Below are 14,823 nucleotides of genomic sequence, written 5' to 3'. Positions count from 1 at the left end.
ATGAGCATTTTTTAACAGTGGAAATGTCATTTTCTCCATTTTTACATCTCAATATATTCATTATATTACCATCTCTGTATTCACACTTTAATTCCCAAGTAATGTAAATATACAGTAAGGTCATATATATTTCACAGACTCTCAAGAAGTCTTCTCTTCTATATCTCACATGGCATAGTGAGCCTATCAAAAGCGCATACCACCTTAAGGGGAACCCAGTTTTGAGACTGTCTAATCCTATTTCTTCCCACATTGGAATCTTAATTAGAAGAGATAAGGAAAAAAAAAACATCATTTAACTAAATTATTGTCTTGAATCTGTAGCAAAAGGTATAATCCGCAATTGGGCCAATTAGTGAACCCCATAGTTAGCTCTGCTGCAGCGAACAATTTGATTAGATCTGACACCATCCTAGTTCTCACTGTTGTTTTGCCAGGTATGATGGTCAGACTTCAAAGAGCTTGAGGCATCAGCAGGGCAAGGTTTGGAGGCCAGCTTAGGTCCGGTTGTTAATCTCTCTGCTAAAACCACAGCAGCTCTCACTCAAAACAAGCTTACACGACACAATCATGCGGTATTAAAAGTTAGGGTTGAGTCATGCCAATTTGCCTTTGATTTTTTGATGATTGACCATAGATGGCTACATGACTAGACACACGCTAAAAGTATACTGATTAGGGAAGTTCCCAAAATATTTGAAGTATTTTTTAACTTCCTATATAAATGTTGGGAAAGCTTATCCCCTTTGATCAAACTTCCAGAGTGATAGTCCTATTTGAGGGGGGAAATGAATACCTATTACTGGCAGCCTGACTCCCAAACTTTTCACTTACCACTTCATAAAAATTAGTGTTTACATTAATAACTCCTAAAGGAGAATGTAAAAGGAAATTGTTCTAAGTGGTAAGCTTTTTAAAAATCTATTAAGTGCATTGAAAGAAAAAACATTTTTCCCTGAGTCATTTACGTTCACTGACAATTTTTCTGAAATTTCTTTATAATTATTTTCCACTTACATGTTGAGTAAAGTGCCCTTCCAGTATGTGATTGCATAAGTGTTCTTTTCTCTGCATTCTGATTTGTTGGAATATTGCAGGAATAGTGACATGTTTCCATTCTGAGAAAAGCCTAAGGCCGCTTTAGTATTATTCCGAATGATTGAAGCTGCCATCTTGCTGACTTTCCCTTAGGCAGCATAAGGCCTGTTTGCTTTTGTGTTCATTTCACATGCTTCCTGGGAGTCGGGCTGGCAGAACATCCCTGCTTCATTTGGCAAGGAAGAGTAAATTCATGTTTGGCTATTACATATCTTAAAAGTTTCTCTGTGATCAACAGCACCTAAAATGTTATATTTATACTTTGTTACATTAAGTGAATCCTGTTTCTTCAAGAAGCATTTTTAAATTAATCTTATGACAACTTGACTGTGAATAATTTTTATATAAAAATGGTCATTTTATAAAGTGAACTTAGAGTCTAATATTTCACATTGCACTTATGTTTATACTAATTCATACTACATTTTAGTCAGGAAATATAATTAGCAAGACTTTGGCAAAAAGCAAAAGTCTAATATTTAGAATCGTGACAAATAGTTTTCAGCACGAGTCTGTTAAAGATTCTTTGGTATTTGTAGTATAGTAATCTCGCGTTTGAGACCAGGATAGTACAGATTCAGCATCATCTAAGGATGAAGAGAGGGGAAAAAATGCTTCCTTCCTAAATTTTGCAGATACAGACATTTATGTATATATTGCAGTGCTTTAAGGATTTTCTTAAAGCATTTGTAGAAATGCTGTACCAGAACTCACCCAGTTATATGGTACTCCCTAAAACACTTCCTCCCACAATGTCCTGTTCATGGTGTCTAAGGAAGATAGAAGAACAGGAAACAGAAAATGATGACAAATCATGGCTATCCCATTTCATCAACTAGATGGGTAAAAACATATGTTTTACCAGTATAACCTCCAAGGTGCCTAGAAGAGTCATAAAAGATTATATAGCTTAATAAGTATGGTACTCAGGAGCTTTGTGATCATTAAAGGTAGCTTTGGGAATACTTTTATACCTAAAACGTTTTTAGTCCTTCCTCAATGTCCTTGCACAACAAAAGTCCAGAATGTTCATACTACCTAAGTTTATGGCTCTTTCATGTCATTGGATTACAGATTAAATATCTGAATCTCCTTAGAGAGGTCTTCCCCAACTGGCCCATCTGAAGTATTCACTCAGTTATCTACTATCATGTACTCTATTTTAATTCTCAGTGTAACATGTATTACTACCGTTGATCATCAGTTAATTTGTTATTTTTCAGCTACTCAGCCTTATTTGCTATAAGCTTCCCAAGATTAGGGACATTGTTTTTTTCTGTGGCTAAATCCTAAACACATACAGTAGGTGCTCCATAAATATTTGTTAAATTGCTAAGGTACTATTTTTTTTAAATAACTCATGTCTACCACAGTGTATTTAAAAACACATATTCAGGGAGTGCCTGGGTGACTTAGTTGGTTAAGCGTCAGACTCTTGATTTCAGCTCAGATCTTGATCTCACAGTTCATGATATCAAGACCCACATGAGGCTCTGTGCTGACAATGTGGAGCCTGCTTGGGATTCTCTTTCTCCCTCTCTGACCCTCCCCCACTTGCTCTCTATTCTCTCTCTCAAAATAAATAAATAAACGTTAAAAGAAACTTTGGGTATCTCATTTGTCCTCTGCATTGTGTTGAGTGCTTTCACATATGCTACCATATCTAATGTTACTTGATACTCAGAGGAACTCTTACTATAGGCATTATTACACACATTTTATTTTTTCTAACATTTATTTATTTTATTTGAGAAAGAGCTCAAGTGAGGGAGGGGCAGAGAAAGAGGGGGACAGAAGATCTGAAGTGGGCTCCGTGCTGACAGCAGAGAGCCCAATGCAGGACCTGAACACATGAACCGTGAGATCATGACCTGAGCCAAAGTCAGACGCTTAACCACCTGAGCCACCCAGGCACCCCAACACACATTTTAATGTGAGGAAATATAAGGGGTTAGGTAACCTTTCCAAAGTCATAGAGCTAGGATTAAATCCAGAACCTTTAACTCCATGTACAGAATTAAACTGGAAAGTTAACATGTTCAGGAACTCTGTTAATTATTATTGATTTAAAAATAAAAAGTCATATTGAGTGTTTGACAGAGGCCTGAGACTATTGGAAGCACTTTATAGCCATAACCTCAGAGATTTCACAGCTATTATGTATACCATTATTACCTACATTTTACAAATGAGAAAACTTAAGGTTCAAAGAGATCAGGTAACCTAACTTATCCAAAATCAGAGTTAAAAACTGACAGAAATAACACTTATTCTAAACCCTGGGCTCCTAAACACCAACTACTCACCACTCCACAAGATGTACTCTCCCATCTCATCTTCAGTGCCTGAGCCAGAAAGCCTCTGCCCAGAGATATGAAAAAGAACAAACCTCAAAAACATATACACAGACATTAATATATAATCTTTAACATTCAAGTCAAAAATTCTTGTGTTCCTAGTAAGCATTTCACTCTTTTTATTAAATACCTTATAAAAATCAGATTGGATTAATCATAACTTCCCTCTTATATAACATTAGGATTGCGAGATTGCTCTTTCCTTATTTTCTTACTGACTTCTTATATTTGCTAGTTATTTTTGTAATAAAAAATGAATTTGCAAAACATATAAAGCCTTTCCCTAAAATACTAACCACTTCTGTAGGATTTCTAGATCTTAGGTGGGGAAAGTGTTCCATACAAAGAAATGTGATTCCCTTGTTTCAGTCCACTATTTTGATATGGTTCAAAAATATCTCAAATTTAATTATACTATATTATTATCTTCACTTAAATTCTACAGTCAGATTTTTTTTGCAAATATTAATTTGCTCATAGTTACCATGTTGCTATAGTTTATATTTTTTAATTATTTTACATATACTATCTTTGAAGCATCAAAAATTACTTGTGAGATAAGCAAATTATATACAATTTATAAGGTAGTAAGATACCAAATTCAGTTTTTCAAATTTCTAGCTTTTACCTCCTTTTGATTGTCATAATTGATTCTAATGAAGATTTGATACATTCTTATTGATACCTATTTCTTTTTCTATTACATATGTTTTACTTATTGGAAGTCCTTTGAGTAGCATCTTTAAGCAAAATTAGCAGTAAATCTTATGATTGCAAATATATTTTTTTATTTATCAATATTACTAAAAAGTTTCCTACAGTTTAATAGAAGAAATTGTGTTCCTCATTAAGGAAATATGAGATTGCATATGTTATTAGTTTTTAAAAGGTAGAACATGGGGGACCACAATAACTAATTAACAGAAACTGGGGTGGAAAGGAAATGCCTTTGGCCATAAATCTAGTAAAGCAGTCCTCTTATTTAAGTAAAAATTAAAGTTTCATCAGAGTTATTACTGTCATAACTCCATGCCACAGTAAACATTTCATAGAGTAGCCAGTTCAGGTTTTTGTATCTGGTACAGTTCTAGTAAAGTTCCCTGAACTGTTGTGTCAGATGCTGTCAAGTCAACCCGCCATTGTTGTAGAGAATCTTAAGACTAAATCATTTTGGCGTGAGCCTTCCAGAAATGAGAAACTTCATATGAATGGTTTAATGAAATTGAGTATTTGGTTTCAATTTTTTGTAAGACTGTCAAAAATATATTGTATTCCTTCAGAAATTTCTGAGTAAATCAGTTGGAGTATCTGACCCTATACTTGATTTAAATTTTGCTTTAAATATCATTACTCAACATAAATAACTTTTGGAATGTATATGAGTATTTGGCTATTTTGTTGGGTATATGATTCTTTCCTAAACATTTCAAAGTTGTAAAATTTCCATATATATAATTATGTAGTGGAAAGAGGGAAGAGGTGTCTTGTACTAAGATTAAAATTTCCTGTTATAAAAGGAAGTTGGTAACAGGTTTGAAATAACTACTTTTGTTTCCAAAGGCTATTTTTATTAAAAACAAGTTGTATTTGATTAAATTTGTAATAACTTAATAAATTGTTTATGGAAGTCCTAAATATTTCATTCTTACATGATTGGAAAAACAGCTTACCTTTCTCATCAACAGTCATTTAAGAGGCATTATTATGGTGTAAACTTAGATAAATGCCTCAAGTTTTTTTATATATATTTTTTGGTGGGGAGAGGGATGGTTGATATTTCTGCTCAGCAACCTTAGATGTATTTTACCAACTTACACTGTAGCTATGGTGCGGCATCGAAAACCCTTGTAACAAAAAGCCTCTTCGTGCAATTAAAGGTCACTTGTACATATTGTAATAGGCTACTCATTTACAAGATCTTTGTTAAGGGTCAGTGCTATAGCATGAAATGGATTGCCCTTGTTGAGCCTGTAAATAAATGGGTCAACTTATCTTGTATTCAGTGGGCAAAGGGAAAAGCTAACACAATACTAGTTTATTATGTTTTTACAAACAAATTGCTAAAATGCTGAGCAAGACCAACTGCACTAGCACTATATTCCTGACATAATTATAGAAATTTATTAGAATATTTAGCTACAAATTTTAAGGAAAACTGCTGATACACACACACACACACACACACACACACACACACTTAAATATATGGATCACATCCAGATATAGAAAAATAGCACAGTGGTAGCATTTAAATGTTCTTTACCATATAACTAGCATGTTTCAATATAGCTAAGATGTGTATACTCTTTTTTTTTTTCTGTATTGAAGTTTAAAAATTGTCAGGGATAGGTAAGAAAAGTAATCAAACTAGACAGTGACTTATATTCATTATTTTTCATAGCCTTTCCAATGCTTTGAGAGAAACAAATGGTGGTGCAGATAAAGTATTAGTAATGATCTGTACTGAATGAGTTCACTCACTTGATTTTTCAATAAATTAAGACTTTAAGATGAAAATAAAACTAATGATGAAAATATTTTTTACCTTCTAGTAATGTTTATGCATTTAGATCTTATGTTATATGTAAACACACATACATATACATATATATGAGATGTAAGTCGTTTTTGTGTTGTCAAAATCAAATTATTAAAAGTATACTAATGAAATAAATTTATCCTGTACTTTCTAGAATCCTTCCCTCTGAAATTGACCTTTCATTCAGATATATGACTATATACCCTTAATTATTTTGGAGGTTGCAATGTATTATAAAATTTTAAATTTGTAGCCAATACCAAATGAAATCTTCTGAGTCAAACAAAAGTAATTTAACAATGGGTTTGAATCAAAAATCAAATGAGTAATGGTAAATGACCCTTCAGAAACCTGTAGGACTGGTTTTTTTTTAATGTTTTATTTATTTTTGATACAGAGAGAGACAGAGCATGAGAGGGGGAAGGGCAGAGAGAGAAGGAGACACAGAACCAAAAGCAGGCTCCAGGCTCTGAACTAGCTGTCAGCACAGAGCCTGACGCGGGGCTTGAACCCACGAATGTGAGATCTGACCTGAGTTGAAGCCGGAGGCTTAACTGACTGAGCCACCCAGGCGCCCCTAGGACTGTTTTTTATAGAAAAATACTAAGGCCAGTCATTAAGTCCTATCATGACCTAAACAGCCAAGAATATGACTTGTCAAAGTAATCTCTGTTTGTTATTTAGCTCTTCAATATCCACTCTTTCATGTGTTATTTGGCTTTGCTGCCTTGCTTTTTAAGCACAGTGAAAGCATCATGATCATACTTAAGCATCTGTTGTAAAATATTGAGGCATTGGGAAAATGTGGTTCATTTAGAGGCATAAATGCTTTAAATGTAGCTCTGTTTTACTCATCATCATATCCCCTCTTACTAGTTCAGTGCCTGATCACGTGGGTACTCAAAAAATAGTGAATGAATGAATGAACAAATGAATGCCCTCTTGATCATGCCCAAAACATACTACAGTGTGACTGTAAAGTCTCAGCATTTCAGATTATATGGAACAGTCTGATAATGCTAATCCAGTTTTCATTAATAGTTAATATACTTCTAAGGTTTTGCATAAGTAAAATAACTTTCAAAAAATATCGGCTGATCCATTTGCCACAACATGGATGGACTGATAAGGGATTATGTTAGGTGAAATAAGTCAGAGAAAGTGAAATACCAGAAGATTTCACTTATATGTGGAATCTAAAAAACAAAACAAATGAATAAACAAAACAAAATATAAACAGACTCATAGAAACAGGAAATAAACTTTTGGTTATCAGGGGAGGATTGGGGGAAGCAGGAGAAATAGGTGAAAGGGGATTAAGAAATACAGACTTCCAGTTATAAACTAAGTAAGTCATGCCGATGCAATGTACCACATAGGAACATAGTCACTAATAACTTTGTATGATGCCACATGGCAACTAGATTTATCATGGGGGTCATTTCATGATGTATAAAAATACTGAATCACTATGATGTACACCTGAAACTAATAAGATATTGTTTGTCAATCATTCTTCAATAAAAACTTATTTCAAAATCAGCTAATATAATGAACCATTGTTGCTGAAATAAAGTTGAGCCCTACTCTTCAAAATGTCAGATAGAAAATGAGGAAATATATAATTTCTAATTACCAAAAAGTGACTGGTGTTCCATTAGAACATTATTTCCTTATTTTCATTTTATTGACATTTGAAAATTATTTTGAATGCTTCATCCTTAAAGATTTTATAGTAAGTTTGTCTAAGTTTGTAACAGCCTCCCATAGCTGGCAGAAGTCAGTTCCGATTGTTGGGTTTAGAATACCTGTACCTTCTAACCTTTGTGACCCAGTAATCACCTGTTAACATGCCTGGTATTCTTGGGCCAGTAAAGTGGATTTTATTGTGTGTGTGTTTTTCTGACTTTTAGCAGAAAAATGTTACTAAAGATTTGTGAGACTTAAGAATTAGGCATGAAATAATTAGGTACAATGGAATTTAAATACAAAATTTTGGTTAAATTCAGATTTAAATACATATTAGTAGTAAAGCAACTAATATCGCTTCCACAATAACAGAAATCATCAGAACTATCATTACTGAAAAATCATCCCACTGACCTCTTTGTGCACATGGAGCTGACAAGTCCCAATCTAATTCTTTAGTTTGGCTTCTTAAGAATTTCCTCCTGAGAAACCATTCTGGCCCAGATAGAAATTTAAGGACAATTCTATTCAGAAGAAAAGCTTTATAGTGCATAATTTATAACTGAATACATTTCCTTCATGGGTCCCATTGACTTAATGTGTAATTTAGTCAAGAAATAGAAAGATATTTGGGAAATGTGATCTACTCTTCATAGTGCCATAAATATGAGCCATTTCTTTGCTTTAGCACTCAAATATTACAATATTGCCATCATTTTATTGGAAGGATTCTTATGGTTTGGTTCATGTAAAATTAGATAAGTAAAAGACAATATTAAACCAACTTTGCCCTTGATGCTTTAAAGCATGAGGTTCATAAACTATGAAATGTGGGCCAAATTCAGCCTCACCATTTTTAAAAATAAACTTTTATTGGAACACAGCCAGGCCTATTTGTTTATGAATTGTCTGTGGCTGCTTTCACACTACATCAGTAAGCTGACATCTTATGGCATGCAAGGCCAGAAATATTTACTATCTGGTCATTCACAGAGAAAGTTGGCTATAAATAGGAACCACTATTTTAGAAGACTACATACTTTAAAGAAAATTTACTGAAAGAATTGTTGATTAGAGGATGTGACTGATAATTTTTAAGGTTTATCTGAGTAATAATAAATTCAAATAAAAACTTGATGTTTAGTTTGCACATTTTGAATTAATAGTGCAGGTGTGTCTCTTTAAGAAAATACCTAGATTTCTTAAAATGCTAAAATCAAAAGGGAGCTTAAAATACTTCAAAGCCAGCTTTTTATTATATGCACATATTTTCTCACTCAGCCTTTCTGTATTCATGGGGAACCCACTTTCTTAGACTCACCCCGTTTTAGTCTCTACCAACAACTGTAGTTGTTAGAAAATTCTTTCAGATGCTCAAGCAGCTTCCCACCCATTAGCATTAATTCAGCTTTCTGAAGCCGCACATTAATTGCTGTTTTCTAGATAATATACCTGGATTCCTAATATATACCTAAGATATAAGGAACAATTATACTTTATGTGTATATCTTATTTTCCCTAGATTTTTTATTTCTTTTATAAACATAAATAAGCCATTTTATTCTATTTATTGTACATTTAACTTAGAATCTTTAGCATGAATCCCATATAATTTTTAGAATATCCTTAAAAGGAACTTCTTTTCCTTTTCCTTAAAATAAAGCGTTAATTAGAAATATGAAAGTAAATCTTGAAATCTCAGGTAAAAAAAAGGCTTCATGAATTAAGATCTATACAATTTAAATATTAAAAGTCAATATTTTTTGTTTTTAGCATGTTTGAACCCACAAATGAGCTTCAGATGATTAAAAGTGAGAAAATCATCACTGTCTATGATTTTTCATGTTTATTATAACCTATTTAAGATATTTTACAGAGCTAAGTTAATCAAAATGTAATATTAAACTTTTGATGACTGAATAATAAGAAGCATAGGATATATTTCTAGCAGGTTTTGATTTTATCAGCAGAAGTATACCAAAGAAAGATTAGCTGCTAATTATCCACACTACCTAGTGTATGTAATTGATAGCCAAATTAAAACAGAATGTTTAAGCAGCCACTATGGATCAAGAAGTCTTGCTTATTTTTCACTTTATTTTTTTAACTGTAGGAATGTCTTAGGTAAGGAAATAAGACCATATTAAAGTTTAAAATATAAATATATTATTTAAAGTAATTTAGGGGCTGGTCAGATTATTTTTAAGCCATAGGAGACTTGAGTTGCCATTTTAGCTGGAAAATTTAAACATGTGAGGACAGTTTTAGTCAAAATTGCTTTTATTTGATGCACATTATTATTTTTTAAATAATTATGTAAAGATTAAGCCTATGGCATTTGCAAGTTGTTTTAAAATTAAATAAAACCAATTCTTTACAAAAGTGTTTATATTGTAGAATAGAAAAGAAGATGGCATGAAACCAGACAAAAAGGACTCAACTTAGTGTTTTCAGCTTAATAAAAATGTTGTAAAAATACTTGTAAGCTTGAAAATCACACTAGCTATTCTTGTTTCAAATTCTGTTTAATATATTGTTCTGTATGATTTTATAATAAACAGATTACTCCTTGAACAGGAATTAAGAATAAAGCTGCCAGGAAGGGGTTTTGTTGTCAGAGTAGTTCCCGCCTCATGTTTTGTAAGAGATTTCATGGTCCCATTGTAAAGAGTAGATGATTTAAAACGTGTTCCCAAGATAAACTTTCCCATTGTCATTAATGAGGATGGATAATACTGAGTGACAAGTGCATTAGGAATGACACAGAAAGAGCTGTTAGATTTGTCAGAGCATATCACTTCAGGCAGTGACACTTGAGGACATTCTTTTTGTGGATGTTCAGTTGGGTGGGGGGGTGATTTAAAGATACCAAAGTTTGTGTTTGCTAATAGAATGATGTATTTTACAAGATATAAATACATATTTTCCAGTGTTTAGAAAATATTTGGAAGGTTCTTTAGATTAAGTTCCTCCACATACTAAGTTTATACCCTTACTATATCCTGATTTCTTCTTTAAAAGGTCATCACACTACATAACATGTAATGTTAATATATTTCCACAAACTGATTTTTCTTTTAAAAAGTCTTCTTGGTATATTCAACTGAAGGAAAGAGAGCAAAAATTATATAAATTTTTTAAAAGTATCTTAAACCTGTATATAAAGGGGACTCTTTATTCTGCATCAGGATGAGAATAAAGATTTTGAAATAAGATAATACATGTAATCTATATTGTCTTCCTAAAAACATCTTCCTTTAGAGGCACATGTTTTAAATATTAATCAGTGAACAATTAATAATGTATGACTTTCCTGGTACTTAAAGTGTTTCCAAACTATAATATGCCTCTCAATTTCGATTTTGAACATGCAATTGGTCACTTTTTCGCCTTGATTCATCTTTCGTGCTGCCAACCAAATTTTGTCTCTGTATACCTTTTTGACACTAATAGTGACTGAGTCTCTGTTCATTTGAGTTCAAGATTTCCCAAGCGGCAGTTTGGGACTAGGATAAACTATCTATCATGATTGCATACCACTAATCTGTCTCAACCAAACCACCCTATGACTGAAATTATATTTGACAGTTCACCTCTTCTTGATGAGCCTGAGGTGAACATAGCTACGGACCGTCCCTGGGAGGATAGGGCAGCCACTCCATATGCTCGAAAGGGTCCTTTTATTTGTGAAACAAGACTTAAACTGAGCCTGTAGCATAAGGATGGTATTCCTCTTTCTCTTTCTGATTTTTCCAGTTTTCAATAGGATTGCTTTTAAACTGCAGAAATGATTTTACCCAAAAATGTTTGGTAGACATTTTCTCCCATTACAAGTACTACCTAGAGGTTAGCTTCGTCATGTTGTTAAAAAATATTTGTGCTTTCGAAAATGTTTTCTTAGCTATATACCACAATTGTCGAAAAGCAAATATTTTCTATTACTATTCTGACTCTTACTAGAATTTACCAGTTCTTGAACCATCTCAGTAACTTCTTAAGAAGAGCTTAATTATCTCATTTTAACATAAAACTGTTTTTCAAAATAAATTTCAAATTTATTTTAAAGATTAAAATTTATTTTAAAGATATATTTAGAGGGGCACCTGGGTGGCTCAATCGGTTAAGCATCCAACTTCAGCTCAGGTCATTATCTCACAGTTTGTGGGTTCGAACCCTGCATCAGGCTCTGTGCTGACAGCTCAGACTCTGGAGCCTGCTTCAGATTTTGTGTCTCCCTCTGTCTCTGCCCCTCCCCCCACTCATGCTCTGTTTCTCTCTGTCTCAATAATAAATAAACATAAAAAAATTTTAATATTTATTTAGAGTAATAAATTGAACACTGTAACAGGAAATATTTTATTTTTTATAAAGCTTCTCTATGTAGACTTTAAAATAAATTTACTGCCCTATATTCTTTCTGTGAAACTTCTTTCCTTTAATCAGAAATTATCAAATATTTTGAGATGATGGACAAGGAGGTGTTAAAGCACTTACTATTAGTGTCTTGGAGAAATGAGAAATCTGAAGTAATTTTCAAGAATGTAATATGAGGGTTTAATCATAAAGGTAGTTTTAACAACCAACGTGGAGAACCAAATAAATATGAGATTTAAATTATAAAAGAAAAGATTGGGATTATTTAAACAAAGGCACTTGAATATTAAAATGGTTTTTCAAAGACCACATTTAGGAGTTTGTTTCACAATTGTATCTTTTTTAACTTGTCCTGGATTCTTGAAATATAATTTTATCTATAGATATTCAGATGGCCTGGAAAGTCAGACCAGTCACTTAAAAAGTTTACTCCTAATTGTCCTTTAGTTTTAATTAAGGCTTATTATAACCTTGGAAAGATTCCTTTCGATAAGGGCAATATTTTCTCACTAATACATTCTACACAGAGCCTTCTAAAGTAACTAATGTCAACCATCAACTTTATTTGAAAGGGTTTTTTTTTTTTAGTTTTTAAAAATATTTATTTTTGAGTGTGAGAGAGAGCGAGCAGAGGAGGGGCAGAGAGAAAGGGAGATACAGAATCTGAAGACATACTTCAGGCTCTGAGCTAGCTGTCAGCACAGAGCCCAACACGAGGATTTAACTCAGGAACCGTGAGCTCTTGACCTGAGCTGAAGTCAGACATTTAACCCACTGAGACACCCAGCACCCCTAAATGGAAATTTATGTCAGTTAATTTTTTGCATCACAGAGATAATTATTTAGTCAATATAGTAAATGAAACAATCATATTTTAATGCAATATAAATTATTTTTAACAAATTTAATCTTCTTTAATTTTTATTTTCTACACTATTTTTATTTCTTTTTTTCTAATTTTTTTAACTTTTTTTTTTTACATTTTATTTTTATTTTTAGAGACAGAGAGACAGAGCCTGAATAGGGGTGGGGCAGAGAGAGAAGAGACACAATCCAAAGCAGGCTCCAGGCTCTGAGTTTCTGAGTTGGCAGTCAGCACAGAGCCTGATGCGGGGCTCAAACCCATGAACTGTAAAATCATGACCTGAGCGGAAGTCAGATGCTAGGCCAACTTGAGACACCCAGGTGCCCTGTACACTCTTTTTATTTCAACTAATATAATGGTTACCAGTGAGCCACGTAAGATTTCAGTAACACCTAAAATAAGTATCCTGAAAAAAGTATCAAAGTAAACTATGTATTTCCACATTTTTTAAATTTCAAGTATGTAATTCTTACCAGTGAGCTGCATAATATACTTTATTGACATGTATTTCTGAAGAAAAAGAAGTACTATCAAACTAAATTAGTGAACTATATTTTTTATTTCAAAGCAATAAGATAAACAAAGTCTAACTTATACAGTAATTCTAATGGTAGGCAGCTTTAATTTTATGCTAAATTTTAACTTAGGCAGTAAAAGCTGTGATCCATTCATCTTATCATACTCAGTTACTCCTCCCATCTAATTATATGATCATTAAATGTACTTTTTTATTATAGGATGCATCTGCATATTTTTTAAATAAAATTACTTCCATTTTTCCCACAAGCATCTATTTTCTAATCAGAAGAGTTGATACTACATTGCTTTGCAGTAAATATTCAAAAATTTAAAAATGGTAATTATTGAATAGTTATGATCTGAAAATGTAATTGCTTCATTTGGAAAGTAGAATGGTTATTTTAAATTTAGAAAATAAGCAGATTAAAATGATGTTTTGTGTAATATTTAAATATTTATGCTTTTTGTGTTGACTTTTAATATAACCTTTCTTTAATATTTTAAAAAATATATGTGTAAGCATGGTACACCATGAATCTTTTTAAAAATATGACAGGTAAAGAAAGTAAAATGGTCATTTCTTTGGGTAAATGTTATATAAAATTATCATGAAAAATGTCTTAACTCCATCACATAAGACAAAATTATTGTGCCTTCAGAATTTTTAATAAAATGACTGGCAACACTCAAGTCACTTGTTTGTATCAAGAAGGAAAAAATTTTTCCCACTTAAATCATTCCCTCATCTTTGCTTTAAAAGTTGGGATGAAATTTACTTTGGTGGGGTGTGTGTGTGTGTGTGTGTGTGTGTGTGTGCGTGTGTGTGCGTGTGTGTGTAAGAGTCCCATAGAGAGAAGTATGATAAATTCTGTCAGATTTTTTAACATCTAGACCTACGATGAAATGTTTGTTATGTCAATGTAGTGTACATGCTGAGTCAGTTGAAGTTTCAAGGACTAATTATGTGAGAGCCAGATTAACCATATATTTTTGTTCATTCATTCAGTAAATATTTATGGAGGAATCATTAATCTAGTCCAATGCCTTTTATCAACATATGTATCCTTAGATCTGGCCTCTGGCAACCTCTTTAGCCTGTCTCTTGCTTAAACTTTTACAGCCTGACTCTTATACCTGCAATCCCCGTAAGGGCCCATATTATCACTTCTAGGTCTTTTGTAAATGCCAAAAGTATTCTCCCTTTTCTTCAAGTATTCTTGCCAGATCAATCTTATTCTTCCTTTAGTTAGATGTCAACTTCCTCTAAAACATCTCCCCTGATTCTCCAAGACCAGGTTAGGTAGCCTACCTCTGTACTCCCAGAGTACCTTGTAAATGAACTCTATTTTAGCACTTACAAACGTTTTTAACTTTTTGTTTCC

The 14,823-nt window shown here is 32.8% G+C and overlaps 1 protein-coding gene across 2 annotated transcripts in view; it reads left to right on the top strand.

The window, feature by feature from the left end:
• ELP4 (elongator acetyltransferase complex subunit 4) overlaps positions 1 to 14,823 on the top strand; it is a 238,494-nt gene that overhangs the window by 121,169 nt on the left and 102,502 nt on the right. The gene's annotated exons all lie outside the window — the stretch shown is intronic.

This window comes from Suricata suricatta, chromosome 11, assembly GCF_006229205.1.
Source record: "Suricata suricatta isolate VVHF042 chromosome 11, meerkat_22Aug2017_6uvM2_HiC, whole genome shotgun sequence".
Lineage (NCBI taxonomy): Eukaryota > Metazoa > Chordata > Mammalia > Carnivora > Herpestidae > Suricata > Suricata suricatta.
Note: the sequence above shows the minus strand (reverse complement) of the source record. Positions and strands in the feature narration are given on the sequence as shown.